The sequence below is a fragment of the Giraffa tippelskirchi genome, chromosome 1 (assembly GCF_054371585.1).
Source record: "Giraffa tippelskirchi isolate mGirTip1 chromosome 1, T2T-mGirTip1v1.2.pri, whole genome shotgun sequence".
NCBI lineage: Eukaryota > Metazoa > Chordata > Mammalia > Artiodactyla > Giraffidae > Giraffa > Giraffa tippelskirchi.
In genome coordinates, this window is record NC_137275.1 from 96855059 (window position 1) to 96861058 (window position 6000).

The window sequence follows — 6000 nt, forward strand, 5'->3', positions numbered from 1 at the left end:
AGGATTTGGTCAGAAGAGCACATGTGGAATAGGACATTGAGGTTTCAAGGTGTCAGGCGGAAATGAACAGAAAGTTTGATGTTTTGTAACAGTACTGTAATCCTTTCCTCTTGGTGATGGTAAGAACTTTTAAACCCTTTATGACTCTGCATGTGACTAGGGAGAAAGCCTGGAGCCATTTCTGGGAAGCTGGTTGAGCAGAACTGAGCCATGGAGACCAGAGTCTTAATGGTTGGAAATAGAGAGGCCGGAACCTGCAAAGTTGGTCTTCTCCTCAATCCCATGTTATCACTGGCTCACAGCATAAATGAATGGGGGTGCAAGAAGCCCTGTGTTTTTTGTAAGTTAATGATAACCTTGGTTGCATACTACTAATTTTATGTACTATTCCAGGATTTCTACTTTAATCAGTTCTATAAAGGCTCCTCTCTCACTTGAAGTTGTTGCAGGTTGGTCTTGATACCTTGATTAGAGAATCAAACGATAATTCCATCAGACAGCATCCCATACTGATTCATATCCCCAATCCTGCTATCTCTAGTTATCTTAATAGGAATTGCATATTTTTTCTTATAGACAAAATTAATTTTCACTCATATTTGGGAGTTATGATGAAATCAAACACTCAGGCTTATAGTGACTCTAAAAAATTGGAAACTGCTGCTTAATATAGGTGTTGAAGATTTGGTGTAATTCATACTTTGAAAGACAACAGAATATCATAGTATTCCTACTTCCATTGACTAGCTATCTATCAACAAGTGTTAATATGTTGTTTAATAAGTGCAAGGTTTAGACTCTAGCCTGATGAAAGTGATAAAGGTAAAACATTTGGCTGAAATATTGAACAATCTTAAACAAGCTAGCCTCATTCATATTTGCAGCTGTGACTTTCTGCCTACAAAGGATATAAGGTTCAGCATTAATCCAAAGTTTCAGTTGTTTGTAGATTTAGTAGAATATTTTAAGACTAAAGAGAAAGAAAACTTCTTGAAGATATTTCCCAGATTACTACATACAATTTCGCTCTTCGGAGTGTGAAAGTGAAAGTCACTCAGTTGTGTCCGACTCTTCGTGACCCCATGGACTGAATTCTCCAGGCCAGAATACTGGAGTGGGTAGCCTTTCCCTTCTCTAGGGGATCTTCCCAACTCAGACTGAACCCAGGTCTCCCACATTGCAGGCGGATTCTTTACCAGCTGAGCCACAGGGGAAACCCAAAAACATCTTTCAATTAGTTTTCAAAGTAGCTTCATGCTAGGTAAGATTAAAATTTCCCTAATGTAAAGCTAAAGGAAATGAGGAATAAAGGAATAAAGTAAAAAACTTTATTAAAATTGCTAATATAATTTTCCTTTATTTAATCAAAAGAGTTAACTTCGTGTAGCCTTTGATATTCTCCTATTTCTTCCTATATTCAGGAAAGTGTGGATATCAGTTAATTGATTAATCAGTCAATTTCCCCTTTTATCTTTGCTTCCTTAAGCATATCTTTTCCCGTTTTGTTTATAATTTCCACGGAATAGAAGAAATAAGAATGGGTCAAGAGTTAGGGGTAGCCTGCCAGGCTCCTGTGTCCATGGGATTCTCCAGGCAAGAATACTACATAGCCATTCCCTCCTCCAGGGGTTCTTCCTGATCCATGGATTGAACCCTGGTGTCCTCCATTGCAGGCGGATTCTTTACTGTCTGACCCACCAGGGAAGCCCCAGTTAAGGGATATGACTCATGAAGAAAATTCATTGCAAAAAATCCAGCCATTTTGGACATAAGCAGAGAAATTAGAATATGGGGTAATTAGGTGATATTGATAAATTATTGGTAATTTTGTTAGATGTGATACCAGTTCATGGTTATGTAAGCAGAAGTCCTTATAGTTTAGAGAGGCATATTAAAAAATTTAGTGATGGAATGCCAGGATACATATGCCTAGAATTTGTTTTAAAATACCACAGAATAAAATAACTTAGATGAAGCCAATGCTAATTATTGTTAAATGTAGGGAAAGAGATATGGGTGTTCACTTTACAAACCTCTCTCTGCTTTTTGTATGTCTTGAAATTTTTCATAATAGAAACTTAAAAACAAAACTAGAGACAGGTGTTTGATATTGGACCCACACTCTGGATATGTTAATGAGCCCTTCTGATTCTCAGTTTTTCCAACTTAAAATTGAAAAAAAATGCATTGTACAGTGAGGATTGAACCATAGAACTCATGTAAAGAACTCTGAAGAAAGTAGAAAGTGTTTCCATAAACAAGGTACAAGTTATAAACAATCATTTAACCTATCCTTGTGAAAAAAATTTTTTTAAAAGCAAACTAAAAAATTATGATAGATATAAAGGAGATTGACTAAGAAAAAAGGATGACTGTCTGGAAATGATATCATATTAGAGTAGCCAAAGACATTGTGGAGATTTAGCCTAGAGGAGGAATGGCTGGGGGAGATGCGGCCAGTTTGTTGCTTTTGAATATTTGGAGATTTGTGGAAAGAAATCAGTGTAGTTCTGGAAGGCAGAATGGGACCAGTTTATGGGAGTATAAAGTGGAAAGTTTGGGTTCAGAATTTGAAAGTTCTACTTAATGAGAATTTCTCCAGATAGAATTTTATTATCTTGTAAAATAAGACTATTTTTGTGGTTGAAGCTTTCAGTGGAAGCTAGTGACCTACTGTCAAGCCCTGCTAAGGTGTTTCTTTATTTAAATGGTGGTGGTGGAGGTGGGGGTGGGGGTTGGATGTTCTTGAGCCTTGAGAAAACTTCCAGCTGTTTGTGGTTTTGTTGATCCCTGTAGCTCCATATCTTTCTATTTTTCATTTTATCTAAGTCGTTATTCACTTGCAACATTCTTCTCCCTCTGGTCTCCTAATTCCTCTCTACTTGAGGTTTTAGTCAACATCTCTATTTTTCCAGCATATAAGTCAATTCAATGGTATTTTATTAGGTTCCATATTTTCTCTTTCTGTCATTAAAGGTCACTGTCAATCCACCTCCTTCCTTCTCCCAGTATTTACTGAATTTATTTATTCATATTTTGTTAAACACAGTTATATATTAGGAAGATGATGGAAAATTAACTTAGAATAAATAGCTATTGGGCATTTTCTACATGCCGGTGATATTTTGGGTACTGGAGGTACAGCACTGAACAAAATTAGCAAAAGATTCTTGCTCTCATGGAGTTTATATTCTCGGAGGAAGACAGAAAGCAAACTAATAATAATATATTTGTTAGATAGTAATAAGTGCTATATTTGAAGGATAGTTTATATGGAGGATATGTAAACTATATACGTAGGATGGTTGTTTTTTTTAATGTATAAAATTGACAGGAAAGTCCTTTCTGATTAGATGACATTTAAGCAAAGATGGGGGCTTCCCTGATAGCTCAGCTGGTAAAGAATCTGCTTGCAATGCAGGAGACCCTCGTTTGATTCCTGGATTGGGAAAATCCCTGAGGAAGTGATAGGCTATCTGCCTCAGCATTCTTGGGCTTGCCTGCTGGCTCAGATGGTAAAAGAATCTGACTGCCATGCAGGAGACCTGGATTCAATCCCTGGGTTGGGAGGATCTCCTGAAGGAGGAGAGCATGGCAACCCACTCCAGTATTCCTGCCTGGAGAATCCTATGGACAGAGGAGCCTGGTGGGCTACAGTCCATGGGGTCGCAAAGAGCTGGACACGACTGAGTGACTAAGCACAGGACAGCACAAGCAAAACTCTGAAGGAAGTAAAAGAACAGTGTAAATGTTGGAGGAAAGAATATTCCTTATGCAGGGAACAGTGAGGGCAAAGTCTTTAGTTGGAGTGTGCTTGGCTTGTTCCAGGAATTCCAAGGGGACCACCGTGGTTGGAATGGAGTAATAAGCAAGGGATAGTGTAGAGACTGCAGTCAGAGATGTGTGTGTGTATAAGGGTACAGCTGGGGTGCTGTAACATACAGTGTCAGGCAAGGTCTTTAGCTTTTCTCCTAGTGAGATATAAGGTGCCATCGGAGATTGCTAGCTGAGAAGTGACAGGAACCAAATTGCATCCTTTTTTATTTTAGCCTCACCATACAGCATGCGGAACTTCCCTGTGTATCAGGGATCAAACCTAAGTCCCCTTCAGTGAAAGCTCAAAGTTTTAACCACGGGACCACCAGGGAAGTCTCAGATTGCATTTTAATGTTTTCTTTTACTGAAGATTTATATTCTTGGAGGTGAAAGTAAAAAACAAAACAAACAAAGAAAAAACTTAAGAGTGAAACTGTGAAGGTAAATATGATACAACTTTTTGTTTATTTGAATAAATACTTCGGGGCACATACCATGGGACTATGGGGCTTCCCTGGTAACTTAGCTGGTAAAGAATCTGCCTGCAATGCAGGAGACCCCAGCTCAATTCCTAGGTCGGGAAGATCCTCTGTAGAAGGGGTAGGCTACCCGCTCCAGTATTCTTGGGCTTCCCTAGTGGCTCAGAAGCTAAAGAATCTGCCTGCAATTTGGGAGACCTGGGTTCGAAACCTGGGTTGGGAAGATCCCCTGGAAGAGGGCATGGCAACCCACTCCAGTATTCTTTCCTGGAGAATTTCCATGGACAGAGGAGCCTGGTGAGCTACAGTCCATGGGGTTGCAAAGAGTCAGATATGACTGAGTGACTAAGCACAACACAGCGCCATGGGACTATAGCACCTACAACAGTCATGAGAGAAGAAGATATCTATGCCACGACCCTGCCTTTGAGATCATCCACCTTGTCTTCTCAGTTGTGTGATTTTTGGAGAATACAATAAGCATAACAAGGATGACAACAAACACCCTTTTGAGAGTTTTCCTTAGTCAATGTTTTGAAGAATGTAAAAATACACAAGACTATTGCCTCAAGAAGTTCACAATCTTGCAGAAGAGGAGACAGGGAAAGACACACAGAAATTAAAATTTCAGAATAACAAAGGAATGGCAATGATGTAAAATAGAGAAGGTTTCTCTTTCCTAAGATAGAAAGATTTGTTAAATTAATCTGTCACTAGTTGAACATGACAGCCTATCAGTGACTGCTCTCACCATCTATCAGTGGTAGGTGCTTTTCTTCTAGAGCATTACTTTGTCTATCTCTGTAATTGTGTTAATAGAAAGTTTGTAAGTGGAGGAGCTTCTCTATTGTACAGCACTAAATGGAAGATGATTTGACCACTAAGTGCAAAGAGTTCCTGTGATTTGAGAAGTGGGAACAAAAAGAATATTGTTAACACTTATTGAGCTGTTACTATGTGCTAGATCCAATTCTAGGCGTCTTCATGTATTAACTCATTTTACTCTTGCAACTCGAAGAGATAACTATTACTGCCCCTATTTTACAGATGTGGAGGGTCAATAACTTTCCCTAAATCTTTTAACTGGCAAGTGGGACACCAGAATTCTCCAAAATAGTCCGTACTCTACGGAGGTCATGTTCCAAACTATTATTTGTACTTCAACAACTTTTTAAAAAAAATTATGAACAAATAAATGTTAACTTGTTTTCAAAGAGCTTACAAGTATATGAAGGGTTGGATGAAATAGTGATAGTGTGAGGCAGGAGACAGATGCCCCCTCCACACCCAGTGTAAAACAACTAGAGATTCATTCCCTATTGACCGAAACTCCAGAATGAAAATAGCAGGACAGTTAAAAGCGGGGAGGCTGGGCCCTACTCAGACCACATATATCTCCAAGTCAGGAGATCTCTCTGACCACACATGCACAGAAACGCTCATTGGAAGTCAAAGGGGAGTTATGTCAAGGGATGTTCTCTACCCATACGCCTTTTTAGTAAAATCCATCTTTGCTAAGAGATGCATGCACACACATGGGAAGATCCTGAGATATACCAAATATGGGCTGTAAACCAGGCAAATCAGAATGATTGGCCAAAGGAAACCCAAAAGAAATACTCCATAAAAGTAATTCAAGCTACCACAAGGTTGTGAGTCAGCTACTCTCTTTCCTTCAGTCCATCAGTGTGCCTGTCCACACATA